Consider the following 18,829-nt stretch of genomic DNA (forward strand, 5'->3'; position numbering starts at 1 on the left):
ACAGCGCTGCGATTTTCCAAAAAATAAAAATAAAAATAATAAAAAAATAAAATCTATTATTTTATGTTACCAGTTCCAAATATTAAAAAACAGTAAACATGGGTTAATACAATTGTCTAAAAAGGGAAATAAGCCTGAAACTGAATAAAGCACCGAAATCTGTCTGTTCTACGTCATTTACCTGAAACTTTGGTATTTGTGTACCGTGTGACTACAGGAGCACTAATCTCTGTAGAAACAATACCGCGAAACAAATTCACAAAAGTCGTAAATCAGGTGTCATTTGATTTTAAAAAAAATAAAAATTTCGTTGAAAGGATGCATGTTAACAAGTTCAGTGTTTACAATGTTGTTTTTATAATCAGAAGCTGCTGTGTAGTCATAGTTTCTTCCCTTATTTGTCATCGAAGTGCATTTAAATAAGCAACCATTAAAAGAGATACTTAGCTGCAGCGTCAGAATAATTTTTTCCTAAGAAGCAGAAACAAACATTTTTCAACTTTCCCAGACGGTCTTCTCATCGCAGTGTAACATTTCATCAAACTGCTTGTCTCAGAAAAGCTCGTGAATCTGAGGGCCCACAAAGATACCCTCTGTGGCTTTTGATTCATTTAATCTTTTTCTCTCAAGTTCCTGTTCCTATAGGCTTCACCTTCGTGATTCATTTTTTTAACAAAATTTTTCATTGACGTTGCAAGATGTGCACCAGGCGAAAGAAATAAGTCTGCCTACGTTTGTAACATGCCTCGAATGACGCTTTATGTCGTTTCATGAAGATGTTAATTTTGCTTAATGTTGCAATAGCGTCATGATCGCATATGCTAGTCATATAGTAAACTTAATTAAAAACGCACGCAGACGTTCGTTAATTATACCCACAAGTGGGTGAAGTGTCGCTTTCTCTAAGCCGGTCGCTGGTTATGTTTGAAAAGTGAACGGCTTAGAGAAAGAAGCGACGACACTGTTCTGCAGGGGCCATCCATCATTTTGCAAGAACCCAGTGCTCGGGCGTAAATGGAGCAAATTGTCTGTGATATAGCTGGGACCCACGAGGCTGGGAAGTGCTGTACCGCCCAACACACTGTACTTAAGCCCTTGTTACTTCGACTTTATTCCTAAATTGATGGAAGCACATCACGGCATTCGGTTTGAACTGTGAGATACCTCAGGCGGAGGGAGACCGCTTCACTCGAACTATCAACACAACTGGAGGATGTCCCACAATTTTCACAGAGCTGGCGACGGGTTACACAGAATGCTTCTCACTACTCTGATTATTTTGAAGCGCAGGGAGACTTTGCAACACCTGTCTCTTGTGTGAAAGTTGAAAATAAATAGTTGACACGATTAAAGTTCCAACCCACGTATTTAAACGCTTTGCGTAATGTGTATGTGTTGTAAATGATTATTGTATGAAGACAACAAACATGCGTTGCAGGCCACTGAGGCTGCTTCGCAAATAAAAGGAATTGTAACGCTTATGACATAGGAAGAAACAGCCACTTATTTTGGTGCATAGATGGATGATAATAATGTTAATAACGATGATAATATTGGAAAGTATTATATTTTACGATCTAGTATTTCGAGCGGGCATGTTGTAGCGCGGCAAGAAGCAAAATAGGCACGCTGAACATTTGTAGTTTGACACCCAGCTTTGTCAGACATCACTGACAGACCGTCGTTACAGCATCTTCGCTGTACACACTATCGGCGCCTGGCGCCAGCAGCGGAGACTTGGCAACGTGGCATACGGCCCAGGGTGGTGTGCATACCTGACTCCGAGTACCGAGTCGCTAATAGCCCCTGCCGAAGGGAGACCCATCCCTTTGAGATAAGAGCGGAAAAATACCCACGCTAGCTGCACATTTCGCAAGCTTCCCAACTGCGCCGTTATAACTTTCTAGTTGAAAATTCTCAAATCTTTTGCCTTGTTGCCTCTTTGAATGTTGAAAATGTTTCTTATGGACGCCGTAAGTCCATTCATGGTTCACACTATGCAATGAAAATAAGACATAGTTTTGCGTTTGTCATTTCTACATGTCTATCCTGCAATTCACATTTAAGTGCCTCGCAGAGAATTTGTTGAACCGATTTCAGATTATTTCTCTGTCGTTCCACACTCGACCAGCACGCGGAAAAAAAAAAGGAGCACCTAAACCTTTCGGTGGGGGGCGATCAGTTTTTTTGTTTGTTTTTTTCTTCTTTTACAATGCGAATTTCTTCATATTTTGGTGAGAGTCAACAAAATACTCTCGTATTCGGAGGATAAAGCTGGTGATAGAAATTTCATGAGGATGTCCTACCGCAAAGAAAAACGCCTTTGTTCGGAAGGTTGCCACTCCAACTCACGTATATCATCCGTAACATTTTCTCCCTTATTTCAATAATACAAAAAGAGCTGTTCTACTTTGAACTTTTTCTATGTCTTCCGTCAGTCGTATCTGACGCGGATCCCACACCACGCAGCAGTGCTCTAGCAGTGTACGTAAAAGCGTTGTGCAAACAACCTCTTTAGTAAAAAAATGTTCAAATGTTTGTGAAATCGTATGGGACTTAACTGCTGAGGTCATCACTCTCTCAGCTTACACACTACTTAACCTAGATTACCCTAAGGACAAACACACGCACCCATGCACGAGGGAGGACTCGAACCTCCGCCGGGACCAGCCGCACAGTCCATGACTGCAGCGCATCAGACCGCTAGGCTAATCCCATGCGGCCAACCTCTTTAGTAGATCTGTGCACGTGTACGTGTTCTTGGAATAAAACGCAGTCTTTTGTTCTTCTTCCCCACAACATTATCTAAATTATTGTTACAATTCTAGTAGCTTGTAATTTTAATCCCTGACTATTTGGCTGAGTAGACAGCCTTTACACTTGTGCGATGTATCGTACAACCGAAATTTAACACATTCGTTTTAGTGTTCATGTGGATGACCTCACACTTTTCGCACTATACAGATAATTCGTGCAAATAATTTTGCTCTTGCATGGCATATGTTGGAAAGTCCTACTAAAAATTGATGTCAGTGATATGGGTCATAATTCAGCAGATGCTCCTATTCCCGTTCTTGAATGTTGGTGAGACCTCTGCAACTCTTTCGTTGAGCGAGCGGTTGTATATGATTAGTAAGTATGGGGCTATTCTGGCAGCATGCTTCTGTCTGGACCACAGTCTTCTGTTCTGCTTCTCCACAACATAATCTATACGATCGTTCCAATTCAAGTAGTTTGTAATTTTAATCCCTGGCTATTTCGATGAGTAGACAGCCTTTACACTTGTGCGATGTATCGTATAACCGAAATTTAACGGATTCCTTTTACTGCTGATGTGGGTGATCTCCCACTTTTCGCACTATACAGATATCTCGTCTAAATAATTTTGCAATTGGTTTGGATACACTGATGACTTTTCTGGATTTCTAGATGGTAGATGACATCACCATCTGCAAACAATCCAAGAGGGCTGCTCAGATTTTCACGTAAATTGTTCTTATAGATTACGAGCAACAGATGACCTATATCATTTTTTTGGGGAATGGCAGATTTCACTTTTGTGTTACTCAGCGACTTTTCGTCTGTCACTACGGACTGAGATCTTACTGACAAGTAATCACGAATCCAGTCGCACAACTCAGACGCAGGCTATAGGCACGCAGTTTGATTAGAAGCCTATTGTGAAAAACAGTGTCAAGAGGTTTCTGGAAAGCTAGAAAAAACTAATTAATCCGAGATCGCTCTCGACAGCACTCATTAGTTATGTTTAACAAGAACGATTTTTTTCTGAATCCTTGGCAGCTATGAGGCAATACCTAGTTTTATCATGGTAATTAATAATGTTCGGTCATAGCATATATTCGAATGACCTACTAAAACTCGACGTCACTGATATGTTTCTATAATTCAGCAGATTGCTTCTATTCCCGTTCTTGAATATTGGTGAGACCTCTTAACTTTCCAGTCTCAAGGTACGGCTCTTTCGTCGAGCAAGCTGTAATATACTATTATAGTTAGGGCTATTCTGTCAGCATTCCCTGAAAAGAACCTAATTGGTATACTATCTGGACCGGATGACTTATCTTTATTAATAGACTTATGTATCTTCGCTGCAACGAGGATATATGCTTCTAAGTAAGTTTTTACTTAGTCGCGCGGTCTAGGACGCCTTTCACAGTTCGCGCGGCTCCCCCGTCGGAGGTTCGAGTCCTCTCTCGGGCATGGGTGTGTGTTGTACTTAGCGTAAGTTAGTTTAAGTTAGATTAAGTAGTGTGTAACCCTAGGGAGCGGTGACCTCAGCAGTTTGGTCCCATAGGAACTTACCACAAATTTCCATTTTTTTTTTACTTACTCAGTTGTGAGTTGCGGCGGTTAAACCTTCGTACTCAGGTGGAAAACATCTTTTACGTACTCATAGCTGTTTGTAGCAGAAAGTGTCGGTGATTCTATACAGCAACGTGCGAGATAGCAACGGAATTAGGTTGCGACTACAAAGTGCAAGAGGACGAATGTGCCTATTGCAGTCCTAAACCGAAAATCGAGATGTATGACTGATATAGAGTGAACTGTTCCAGAGCGCAGCAATCTTACTGTTCCTACTGCAATTGGAAATCGCTACCCAACCTCATCGCTACGACGCATTAAGCTGGAAGAAATCGCCAATGCTTGATGCAAAAAGCAAGTACGTAAAACGTGCCGTACATGTGATGATATATGGTTTAACATGTAGTAGATGAAGTAACAACTATGTCACTGACGGAACTCTCTCTATCTCTCTCTCTCTCTCTTTTTTTTTTTTTTAAATCAATAGTGGCGTCCTCACGAAGTAGGTCTTGTTGTAGTGGTCTTCAGTCGGAAGTTTGGTGGATGCGGTTCTACACACATCCTGCACGAGTCTCTTTATCTCTGAATAACTACTGCAACCCACATCCATTTGAACCTGCCTATGGCCAGCCGCTGTGGCCGAGCGGTTCTAGGCGCTTCAGTTCGGAACCGCGCTGCTGCTACGGTCGCAGGTTCGAATCCTGCCTCGGACTTGGATGTGTGTGATGTCCTTAGGTTAGTTAGGTTTAAGTAGTTCTAAGTCTAGAGGACTGATGACCTCAGATGTTAAGTCACATGGTGCTTAGAGCCATTTGAACCTTTTTTTTGAACCTGCCTATTGTATTCATACATAGACTCACTTCTACTGTTTTAACAATTCCGTCCATTAGCAAACTGACGATTCTCTGAGCCTGAGGACGTGTCCTGTCAACCAGTCTCCTCTTTTAGTCATGTTGTGCCACAACTTCCCTTTTCCTCAATCAGTTCGCTTTCTTCTCATTATCTGTCCGATCTACTTATCTAATCTTCAGCTTTGTTCTATAGCTCCACATTTCAAAAGCTTCTATATGGATGAAATTCTTCCAGCAAACATGTGATGTGTAATTTTTACCATCTTTCCACTAAATACGTTTTTGATATACACTCGTTACTGAAGCTCCCACAGGCAGATCGTGAGCGAAGAGGCATATAAAAATCAAATCATGTAAACAATGAATAATATTTTCGTCGTCAGAGAACTAGTGTGTTGAATTTGGCTCAATATATGCTCTTCGCAAACTTTAACTTCAACCAGTGTCATAGACACACGGAATCTCATTAGAAAGTCAAATATAGAATTTTCTGGAAAATCATTTTCGCTTGTGAATACTACATGTGTGGTCTGTTTTTAAAACAGAGATTCCTGTACAAGATGACTGACAATTAATTTGGGGAATAATGGAAATTCTTGTCTATTTTCTGCAGGATATACACGGTAAAGATACAAAGCAGACGAATTATTTCTGGAGCACTAAATTTGTTCTTAATATTGAAGGCATAGATAAACTTCAGTGGGCACTCAATCGGTTACATACACCACATGTCACTTATATTTTAAAATCGTCTTTTGACACTAGAATTCCTGACATCTGTGTTAAGTGCATCATTTCGAACGGAAGTTTGGACAAGAGTATGTATCGTCAAAGAGTAAACGACTTTAGTGTTTCTATGTTGGTTACAACTGGAGAAGATTACAATCGTCTGCAAGAAGGACAAATCATGTCCGAACTTTATGTCGTATCATTGTCTTAACCACCAGGATGTTTGATACGATAGAGTTCTTGTCTTCGGACATGACATGAAAATAGTTACAAAATAGTTTAGTGTATGTCAGACCTTCCTTTACAGCATCGCCTTTTCAAGGCCCTGATGGAGAATCGTAAAAATCCTGATCTCATTCTGCATCCTGAATTACGTCGGCTCAGTGAAGGCAAAGTCCTTGCAGGTTTTGTAAGTCTGGTTGAAGAAATAAAAGATGGTCTCAGGACAACAAATTGAAATATTGTTGAACTAATGGACTCTCGCTGGCCGGTAGATTTGGGCGTAGTCACAGACATGTAATGAGAGAATACAAACATACGCATGTTGCTGTCTTTACGGTGATCGTGTCAAATTCGCGTGGAAAATGAGAGGCAGCGAGAGTAAGTAAAGCTGTCACACTGACTCGCTAGCAACAGGTTTTATGTTAAGTAAGAGGTTTGCACATTTCGTTACTGATGTGTCATCGCCCTTGATTTCTACTGTTCTAAAGCTGACCTAAACTAGTCACCTTCCATGTCCAGAGTCCTATGGGTTATAGGTCCCCTAATAACCGTTTCATCAAGTCAGTTGAAAAATCGGAGGAAAACTAGGCAATCTACGAGGGCACTCAACAGTTAAAAAAAAAAAAAAAACAAAGTGAAGCAGAAATGAAACAGTTTGTAGGAGGGGTTTTACACTGTCATGACTTTTGGTTGGCATCAGTGGGATGAGTGGAGAATAGCTGGCGGAAAAAAATACTTTCAGAAACGACTTCCTGACACTTAAATCTATACTCGATGTTAACAAATTCCTCGTCTTCAGAAACGCTTTCCTTACCATTGCCAGTCTACATTTAATATCCTCTCTGCTTCGCCATCATCAATTATTTTGCTCCCGAAATAGCAAAACTCATTTACTACTTTAAGCGTCTCACTTTCCTAATCTATTACCCTCAGCATCACCCGATTTAATTCGACTAAATTCCATTATCCTCGTTTTGCTTTTGTTGATGTTCATCTTATATCCTCCTTTCAAGACACTGTCCATTTTGTTCAGCTGCTCTTCCAGGTCCTTTGCTCCTCTCAGACAGAATTACAATGTCATCTGCGAACCACAAAGTTTTTATTTCTTCTTCATGGATTTTAATTCCTACTCCGAATTTTTCTTTTGTTTGCTTTACTGCTTGCTCAATGTACATATTGAGTAACATCGGGGATAGGCTACAACCCTGTCTCACTCCCTTCTCAACCACTGCTTCCCTTTCATGCCCCTCGACTCTTATAACTGCCATCTGGCCTCTGTACAAATTGTAAACAGCCTTTCGCCCCCTGTATTTTACCCCTGCCATCTTCAGAATTTGAAAGAGAGTATTCCAGTCAATATTGTCAAAAGCGTTCTCTAAGTCTACAAATGCTATAAACGTATGTTTGCCTTTCCTTAATCTATCTTCTAAGGTAAGTCGTAGGTTCAGTATTGCCTCACGTGTTCCAATATTTCTACGGAATCCAAAGTGATCTTCCCCGAGGTCGGCTTCTACCAGTTTTTCCATTCGTCTGTAATGAATTCGCTATAGTATTTTGCAGCCGTGACTTATTAAACTGATAGTTCGGTGATTTTCCCATCTGTCAACACCTGCTTTCTTTGGGATTGGAATTATTATATTATTGTAGAAGTCTGAGGGTATTTCGCCTGTCTCATACATCTTGCTCACCAGATGGGAGAGTTTTGATAGGGATGGCTCTCCCAAGGCCGTCAGTAGTTTTAGTGGAATGTTGTCTACTCCCGGGGCCTTGTTTCAACTTAGGTCTTTCAGTGCTAGGGAAGTAATATGGAAGTAATATACCGGCTGAATCGTCTTGGCACGAACGCTCTCAGAATTTCATCAGTAATAGTCTGCGTTATGCACAACGCCTCTCTGTTTAGTATCTGCCACTGTAGTTGATGTGCACTTCGTGACGCTCTCGCCCTTTCTAAACGCGTCTGTGACGAAAAGCACCTCTCTTCCTTAGATCTTCCCTCTCTTTTGTACTACACCTGTCTGCTAAGGGCTCTAGACATCGGCCACAGTATGATTTTGTACGCTGTCTCCTTCGTCTGCGAATTACATTTCCTTGGGAATCTTGCAGCGAATCCACACACAAGAGGGCTTCCGCGGCGGGCCAGAATGTTGTGCCAATTCCGCGGATGTTTCCGACGGACCTGGTCTTCCGATCTCGGGTCCATCGTTTTCCACTATCGTGTACGCCCGGCCTCTCGAACGAAAATACCTTGTTCGGCTTGGTGCTTTTAGGCATTAGTTTATTGCGATACATTTTCAGACATTGAAACTCGTCTATATCGTCATGAGAAAGTTAGTATGGACTATAGTAGGTGGAAAACTGTGGCAGTTGCCAGCAGCTACTGTGTTATGTCTTCATACGTTCCTCGAAAGAAAAACGTGTGAAAAATGTATCGCCGAAAGGCAGTAGACTCAGAGTCTCAGGTATACTGAACCAGACGACTACAAGGACTACATGTACATCCATATGAGTACTACGCAATTCACACGTAAGTGCCTTTCAGAGAATCCTTTGCATCAGCTTCAGACTGTTTCTCTACCGGTACACTCTCAAACACCGTGCTGAGGAAGCTAACACTTAAATCCTTCCGTGCGCACTCTGATTAATTTGTTACGATTATATTTCTCCCTCTTTAATTTGGTGTCAACAAAATATTTTCGCTTTCAGAGAAGAAATTTCGGAGAAGAAGGATCTTGCCTCAACAAGAAACGCCTTTGTTTTAATAATTGCCACCCCTATCGGCGACAGTCTCTCCCCTATTTAACGATAACACAAAAATAGCTGCCCTTTCTCGAACTTTTTCGATATCCTCCGTCAGTTCTACAAGACGGACAAACGACCTCGTAGTGGATTTGTTGCATCTTTTACGTATTCTGGCTATAAAACGTAGTCTTTGGTTCGTCTTCGCCACAACATTATCTATGTGATCGTTCCAATTTAAGTTGCAATCATAGGTCTGTAGTTAGAATTGTGTCATTCTTTGTGTAACCGAAATTTAACAGATTCCTTTCGGTATTCAAAATGGTTCAAACGGCTCTGAGCGCTATGGGACTTAACTTCTCAGGTCATCAGTCCCCTAGAACTTAGATCTACTTAAACCTAACTAATCTGAGGACATCACACACATCCATGCCCGAGGCAGGATTCGAAGCTGCGACCGTAGCGGTCGCGCGGTTCCAGACTGTAGCGCCTGGAACCGCTCTGCCACTCCTGCCGGCCTTTCAGTATTCACACTTCTCATTATTTAGATCAAATGCCACTTTTAGTGCCATGTCGATAACTCTTCTAAATCATTTTGCTGTTGGTTTTGATCTTCTGGGGATTTTACTAGACGGGAAACGTAAGCATTATCTGCAAACAATCAAACAGGGATGCTCAGATTGTCTCCTAAATTGTATGTATAGATTAGGAACAGCAGAGGGCCTGGGGAAAGCTAGATATCGCTACTGTTTCAGCCGATGACTTCCCGTCAATTACTACAAACTGTGACATTTCTGACAGAAAGTCACGAGTGAAGTCGCATATCTGAGACGATACTCCGCAGCTTCGCAATGGGATTAGAAGCCACTACTTGAGAATGAGACAGAACAAAAAATAAGTCTCAAATATACGTGAAAATATTTCATTGAGCAAAGACTGGCCGTCACACTTTGATTTTTAGCTACCGTTCAGAATTACGGGGATTTAGCATTCATTACGATTGCAGCGCAAACGTTGGCGTGCGCGATTCTTTCGCAATAGAGTTTTCTTCGTTTATTGGCGTGATTATTGGTCCACTCCTTCACCATAGGTCTACTTGAAACAACGAGAACTTACTGTCAGTTGGAAAGCTACAGGCAAAGCGACGCTCTTTCCGAACGTCGTCCGTCGCGGAAGGACCGCTCGTACGTGCCGAGTTGGAGAGGCGAAACGGCCGGTTCCGGGAACTGCAGGTAAATTCCTGTAGGTCGTGTCTCCAGTAACGCGTCGTCTGGGCGTGCAGGTTTGCCAGAATCCTTTGGAAATACCTGTGGCCCGTTGCTAAAATCCGCTAGTGTGTGACCAACTAATGACAGCCTGTTATTTGCATTTTCCACGACTATATTTAAGTGTTGTTGTATTTTAGGTCGCTCCGGATTGATACTCCTCGTAATTTTACGTTATTACTACGTTAAGGTGTTGTCGAACAGTAAAGGAACTTTATTCCTATTTACGTGGAATACTATAAATTTATTCAGGTCAAGGACCAGATATCAGTCACTTCCCCAAGCATCGACCCTGTCCCAGTCATCCTGTATTTTGCTGTAGCTTCCTGGCATTCCAGCTTTTCTACATGTAGCAGCAGCATCTGCAAAGAGCATTACTGAGGTTTCGATGTTATGCATCAGACTGTTTACATATACTAAGTGTTTAAAAAAAGTATTCCGTATTTTGAGAGGTAGTATGCTCCAAAGCAAGAAAACATGTTCAGTAAACTTGGGTTTTCCAATAGATACTCTAACAGCTGTGCGCACCTATTCGTCTTCCGTACTGTGAAACACGATTCTTCTATTGCAAATTTTTTGGCAGTAAACAAATGAACAAACAAATGAGAACACGTTGGTCTGTTGCTATGAAACAGCAGAGCTTGTAATGTATCTGTTCGCTGTTCCGCACGAGCTGCATTTCTGAGTCATGACTGAAGGAGGTGTTCAGTGGGGTGGCCATCCGCATTACGGCACACATCTGTCAGACGTCTTACGTAATTACGCATTCTCTGAAAAATTCCAGGTACGTCGCGGCTTCCATTATGCTCGTAAGAGCAAAGACAAAACTAGAAAAGTGAATAACTTCGCAGACTTCTCAAAATACGCACCAGTGCTATTAGAATTAATGTATCTTACCCAGAACTGTGAATACACTTTGCAGTAACAACGCTTGAAGACGTTGACTGCATGATGTATCCATGGACAATAGCAGTGAGTGTGTTTTATATTTTTGTTGCATACTGTGGGTCTTTCGTAACAACAAAAAACTTGCAGTAGAACGGACGTTTTTCATAGCAGCGAAGATGAAAAGCTACTTATAACTCTTAAGAGTATGCCTTTTAGAGCCTATTTTTACTGGTACTTTTGTCTTGTTTTGAGCCATACTTCCTAAGAAATATGGATTACTTCCTTTTATCGCCTTGTACTATGGACAGTAACAGCCCTATAACACTCCATCCAAATACTCAAATACTCACGAACTTACTTTTGCTCCTGACGATTTCACCTCGTTAAAGACTATGCGTTCATTTCGTTCGTTTTGCTACGAACTTCTGCATCCAGTCACATCTCTAATCCAGTGTTCCACCGTCTTCTGTTTTGTTCACTACTCGAGGATACGGATGTGTGTCCAGTGTATTTCGACAGTCAAAGAACACGGCATCAATCTGCAGACTTTTGGGTCTCATATGCGAACAGAGTTGAGTTTCGCAAGATCTCATCATAAGGAGGCATGTAATGTGTTCCAGTATTCCACAAATAATGTACGTCACTGCTATAGGTCTATAGCCCTAAATATAAAGTATTTTCAGACTATCCTTCTTCAAGATTGAAATAAAATGCGTCTTTTGACGATCGCCTGGTCCCTTCTCATCAGCTCTGTTGCACGATTTCAGCTAATTTTCTAGTCTACCTTCAACGGGGTCATGGCTTTAGTGTGTCAAAGTACCATTTCTGTGGAAGATATACCTTTACTTTGTTCAGCGATGTAGACTTTGAGGACTTTTATTGTGGATCAAGTTGATACCATATGACTCTGAACAGACACGCGTATCGACAACGCAGATTTCGCTTAATGACTCGTACTGAGGCATATAGGCATCGTTTTTTCCTCCCTCCTTATGCAAATGGAACAGGATACGCCAGTTTTAGAAAATTATTGTAACAACGCTGCTGCTTCATGTTGTATCATACATAGACCCACAAATAAGTTAAGATGGTGGGTTCTGTTGTATCATCATATTGTTTTGTATTGTGTTAATAAATAATTTAAAAAAAGGGGGGGGGGAACGGCTAGTGGTGTTGTCAGATATGCTCTCCCACCTACCGAATTGTGGCTTATGGAGAATACATGTAGCTGTAAATGTAGATATCGTTCTTGACACTAAAGCAACGCAAGAAGCAAAGGTAACATACGGCTTAGAACAAGGTAGTATGGAAGGACCGCTGTTATTCACGTTGCGCAAAATGTAACAAAACTACAGTCTTGAGGAAGAAATTGAGGACATAAATCCAGTCCAGACATACCATCTACCATCTAGTGTCGAAGATATAGGGTCGACCATTGCCGCTATACCGCCTCTTGGCAGCAAATGTGAGCTTGCATGTTGCAGGAAAGCGAAAATACGAAGCGGCTTCATCAGTAAGTTACCCAGCATTATAGCAAGCCAAGTAACTTTTCTCTACTGCTGATACATATGCATGATACTATTTTTCAGCAAAACTTCCAAGTCTTTCTTAACATCATTCGAAAGGTGCTGCCAATTATTTATTTCCTGGACGTCATAAATCCGCTCCTTGGTCGTAGAACCATTCGAGAACCGCTAGCCGGCCGCTTTGACCGAGCGGTTCTAGGCACTTCAGTGCGGAACCGCTCTGCTGCTACGGTCGCAGGCTCGAATCCTGCCTCGGGCATGGATGTGTGTGATGTCCTTGGTTTTAAGTAGTTCTAAGTCTAGGGGACTGATGACTTCAGATGTTATGTCCCATACTGCTTAGAGCTATTTGAAGCATTTTTTTAGAACCGCTATGCGATCGTTCTCATTGTTAGAAAACCTCTTTTCTCCTATATATTCTTTCAATTTACCGAAAAGATGGAAATCGCTTGGTGAAAAGTCTAGACTTCCCAATCAGCATTAACTATGCGTCTGTGCTGCGTTGGTCAAATTGTTCGGACAGCTTCACTACGGTTGGACACGACTTTGCAGTGTCACGGTGATCCCTGAGCATTTTAAACATTCTTTTCCCCACAAAAATCGTTCTGTGCCGCGTGCTTCAAGTTGGAAGGGGCTCCAGTTGTGGTGCCATTGTAATTGCGCTCTGTGATGCAGCTGTTATTCGTACTGCAGCAGAACTATGTCTGCAGGGAATATGGAACATATACTCTCTTCTGATAATGCGCCATTCTTGTTACACAATGGTCTTTGCGTCAGACGACATGTGTAATTTACTTCCTGAATTCCCTGTATATGTACCTTGGCTTCACAGACGTGCGCTAGATTTGTTACCGGTAGTTTCTATCACTACGCAAGTATTACGGAAATGCTTCAGAAGGCAAACAGGACTTCCTGGACGGAAAACGACACTCATATCGCGAGGCACTACTGCGGAAGTTTAGAGGACCAGAATTTGAGGCTGACTGCAGATCGATTGTACTGCCGCCAACGTACATTTAGCCTAAGGACGATGAGGATGAGACAAATAAGGGCTCGTACGGAACTCAAGTTCAGAAAGAAACAGTACACCTTGAAAGACTAGAGACAGAAAGTTCATATTCACAGGACATGAACATTAGTATGATCTGCAGAAATGACTAGCATTTAAACCATATCGGCCCGCGGGTTTAAGGTCAACGTCGACAGCGAGGCGCAACACCAGCTGCGGGTAAATTGTGCCTGCGGCTCTCATTGTCCCTAAAAACCGAAGCTAATGGATCAGTATGACGTCAGCAGACGTGCAGGATGCCTCGCAGACGTAAGCGCTAACCGCTTCGTCAAATCAGTGAGTTTGAAAGAGGGCGCGTTATTGGCAGTAGAGAATATGATGTATCCAATCGGGAAACTGCTGCTCGTGTAGGACCAAGCGTTTCGGCACTGCAACGGATGTATGCAGAATGGTTTACGGATGGCCGTAGAACACGACGAAGTGGGCCAGGTCGCACTATCCAGATCAGCCCCCGAGAAGATCGACATCTCATCCTAATGGCACTACAGGACAGATGTCAGTCCTCCTCGGCTCTGGCGCAGTTGTGGAACAGTGTAACACATCGTACACTATCTGGGGTGACAGTACGTCGCCGTTTATTACTTGAGCCTTGTCCACTTCTCCGCTTACCTTTGAGGAAAGGGTAGAAACATGCTAGACGGCAGTAGTGTGTTGAATGACGTCACTGTGGACAGGAATGGTATCAGACAGTCTCCTGTTTGTTTGAAAATTATGGCTGCATTTTGGTTCGCCGCATACAGGGGGAGCGGCATTACACTGACTTCATTCTCACAAGACATACGGCGCTAACTCAAGGATTGTGATGTGGGGTGCTATTGGGCGGTGAGTGTCCAGGGCACTGTGACCAGTTTGACATTCGTGAATGACATCCTGCGATCAATAGTCATAACCTTTCTGCACGACACCACAGACACCATTTTTCAGCAAGACAATGCTCGGCTACCTGTTCCTGCACGAACACGTGCCTTCTTGTTGTACTGAATATCAACATTTTACACTGGCCCGCTATATCACCAGACTTGTCGCCAATCGAAAATGTGTGAGGTGTGGTGAAACGACGGGTGCAGCACTGTGACCCAGTGCCAGCCGCTACAGATGAACTTTGGAACCAGATGATTACAGTGTGGATGTATGTACCACAGGACGTCATTCGCGCCTTATACGCGCCGAAGCAGACACATATGCAACGAGTTATCAGGACCCATGGTGAATCAAAAAATGGCTTTGAGCACTAAGGGACTTAACTTCTGAGGTCATCAGTCCCCTAGAGCTTAGAACTACTTAAACCTAACTAACCTAAGGACATCACACACATCCATGCCCGTGGCAGGATTCGAACCTGCGGCCGTAGCGGTCGCACGGTTCCAGACTGTAGCGCCTAGAACCGATCGGCCACTCCGGCCGGCATGGTGAATCCTGTGCCTACAAAGCAACAGGATAAATACTGCACCGAGGTGACTGAAATGCTTATCATTTCGTCACAACATACTAATGAACATATCCTGTGAATATGAACTTTCTATCTCTTGTCTTTCGAAGTGTTCTGTGTTTTTATTTCTGAACATGAGTGTAGATAGTATTTTTTCCCTTGCTCTATTTGCAAGGGGAACAGAATAGGAAATAATAGTAGCGGTACGTGGTATCCTCCGCCATGCACCGTACAGTGGCTTGCGAAGTATGTTTGCAAGTGTAGATGCAGACAGGCTTCAGAATGTTGAATGGTGTCTTAGGCGTCCACGCCTGCCACAGCACTGTGGGTCGAATAACCCCCAGGACTGCCGATAGGCTAGCCTATATGCGCAGGCGTTGGTCGCTCATAGCATCGACGGGCTGTAGCGTCGTTGGTGGACGTTTCAGGACAAGGTTTTCTATCGTCAATTTGTTACTCAAGACAACTTCAGCAAACCATCGAAGTTTGTCAACATCGTCTCGTTGCACTATGTTTACAGTGTATCTCTCCTAAGAGTCGTTAGTGTGTTTCGGCAGACATCTGCAATTTCGTTTTTGCCCCTGTTTGTTTCACTTTATGTACAAAATGATTTTTAAAGCAGAGTTCTTCGTGCGCATTAGATAATGCCGTACCAGATTAGTCTAGTGCGATGTTTGTTTTACCATTATGTATTAACAGGACAGGGAGTGTATTAACAATTCCACCGACTAATTTTCAGAAGTTGTTCAAGGATACCTTCCGAGTATTTTGGAATAAAGGACCGGTCCATGTCGGTTCGTTAGAAAGTAATGCACGGTATTCCAACATGATCTTTACAGCTCCGGTCACGTATGTTTTGAAAATGGGGATAAGTAGGAAGATGCTTTCTGCGGCATAATGTCCAGCCACACACATGAAGTTTTAGTAGGCGTTTAACAGGATTCAATGTATGCGCAATCTGTTGCACGCAGGATATCTAAGCGATGGCTCGCGTTCCTGTCAAGTCCGGCCTAATATGTCCTCATCAACGCGTGCAACTGCTGCTCTGATATGAGCGTGCCATTCCTGCAGGTCCCACGCTGGGGTGGGGCATCACCCTTCACAAAGTCCCAAAGGAAAAAAATCAGTATCACACGTTATCGGACGCCCGGAACTCGTCCTCTTAGTGATATTGCTGCATTCCTGGAACCTCCTGTACCACCGACTGATGGCCGGAAGTGGTGTCGTTGCGTAACTTATCCGAAATTTCCGTTGCAGCTAGGTGTCGGCTGTGGTGTGTATCGACCACAACCGTTCCATACATTGTGACATCTGCTGGGGAAGTAGCTTTGTCTCGAAGGGGGACGTCCAATGACACTAAACTCGACCTCACTGCCCCAGTCTAAGTGGACGGGAAGGAGGTCAACTTCGAAATATTATGTATGAATCCCTGTCTTTAACTGCTGTTACGGTTTCTCCGAGAAAAAATTACGTAACTTTTATGTTTAATTTTTTCGTTGCGTGATACATGGGCTGTAGTTGACAAAAATCAAAATGTGTCAAAAACCGTTGAAAAATGTTAATTATCTCAAGAAATACACTTCAGATTAACACCGCAGGGGTTACATACTGTAGCAACACAGGTTACATCCGCGTTATTTGTAGTTACATCAAGGAGTACGCAAGGACTTTCAAAATCGTTTGAACATTTACAATTGGATGCAAGAACAACTAGCAGCCAATGATGATTTTATTTCACAGATCCTGTTCTGACGAATCAACTTTTACGACTCATGGTCAATTGAATCAGTATGTTACGCATTACTGGTCTGCGGAGAATCCCCATTGGCTAAGAGACGTAGAACATCATTTGTGAGAGGAGTTCCATTACTAAGGCGATGTATTATGTTCTGGATAATCAAGACTTTTTACCATAAAGAGTCAGTTTCTCATGTAAGATTTTAGACTAACTGCATTTGTAATGTACTGTGATCTTAATCTAACGTGTATGTCACTTTTCAACGGTTTTGTACCCATTTTGATTTTTGTAGATTGCTATGCCATCTGTCGGGAAACGAAAAAAATGTTAAATACTGAAGTTAAGTATTTTTTTCCAGGCTAATCCGAAACGCCAACGAAATTTTAGTGTTTATATTTAAGATTTAAAAGTTGACCTCCCTCCTGCCTCCCTGAGGTGGGGCGGGAGGCTGAGATTGGTGGCATTGGATGACCGCCATCTAAGTGAACAACTTTCATTACAACTTATTTTTAATCCGATTTGTGGTCTACCAGGTATTTCCAAAAAGAGTTTTAAATGCCTCTGCCAGTAGATAGAGATACTGAAGGAGGTATGATTTTCGGAATGGAACTGTATTCTACGTAATGGCATTCGAAAGCTACTGAAAAGAGAAATACAGTTTCGTAACTATCGTTGATGCTACCATTTAAACATTTTGCATACATTTCCGAGAAATGTGCTACAGTTGAAAGACAAAGTGGCAGCAATCGTCTGTTGTCTTTCAACCTACTATCATTTGCCAAAAACGTAATTGTGATCTCTTGAACCGCTTACCGTTTTAATATGTAACGGAATAGTGTTTTCAAAAGGGTTCAGAAGTTGTGAGAAAGAGAAGCTTAGTGATACAGTATTTGTTAACGATAGCAGAAAAAATTTGCACAAGAAATAAATAATTTTTTGTATTCAAGTGCCAAGGCGACACAACTCAGGAAGTACTTATTTTCCCTGTCAGTAGACACAGAGGCAGGCCAATACAATAGTCGACATTATCACTTTAGCGACTGTTATTTTACAACATGACGTGGTTCTACAACCTGAAAACTTTTATTTCGTATATTTAGTTCTTTTATGCCGTATTTGTAAATGCTCTTCATACCTAGACAAAATATTCGGTACACCTCTGGGCAATACAGAACCGGTGTGGCTCACCGCCACTAAAGCGACTATTGCTGGCTATTGTGTGATGGACTGTTTTGACATAACATCACCGTAGCTGTCGGCCTGTGGTGACTCATGCTGAAAGTTCGTACCGCCGAGCTGGGTGGCGGGTAATTGGCCGAGTCTTAGTCATCGCGGCTTCACAACAGACTCAGAAAACAGGAGCGTTCGGGAGATAACGAAACATTCCCCTTTATTTGCGTGTGTTGTCATCGCAGTCACCTTTGCGCAGAATATTATCAACACTTGTTCTGTTTCATCTTTCATTTGGCAATAGGCTCTTGTATCAAACATTAGTATATCTCTTTCTACAAAATGTAGTTTCAAATAAAAAGAATAACGGCGCACAGGTTAGTCAGAACCAGTCTGAAACGTTTATAAGGGTTTTGCAGGGGAGGTTCTGCTGAGAAATAATTATCTACATAATACTTCGCAAGCCACCTAATGGTGCTTGGCGGAGGGCACCTTCGGTACCACTATCTGATCCCTCCAACCCCGTTCCACTCGCGAATAGCGCGTGGGAAGAATGATTGTCGGTAAGCCTCTGTGTTGGCTCCAATTTCTCGATTTTTCTTCTCGTGGTCAATACGCGAGATCCAGGTGTAAATCTGTGTGTGTGTGTGTGGGGGGGGGGGGGGGGGGGGAAGTAATATGTTGTCTGTCTCCTCCTGAAAAGTGCTGTCCCGAAATTTCAATAGTAAATCTCTCCATGATGCACAACGCCTATCTTGTAACGTCTGCCAGCGGAGCTTGTTTAGCATCTTCTTTGGATCTTCTCTATCTCCTTTATCAATACTACCTGATAGAAAACCCAGATCGATGAACAATACTCAAGAATACGACGAACAAGAACCTT

The sequence above is a fragment of the Schistocerca gregaria genome, chromosome 2 (genome assembly GCF_023897955.1).
Source record: "Schistocerca gregaria isolate iqSchGreg1 chromosome 2, iqSchGreg1.2, whole genome shotgun sequence".
Classification (NCBI taxonomy): Eukaryota; Metazoa; Arthropoda; class Insecta; order Orthoptera; family Acrididae; genus Schistocerca; species Schistocerca gregaria.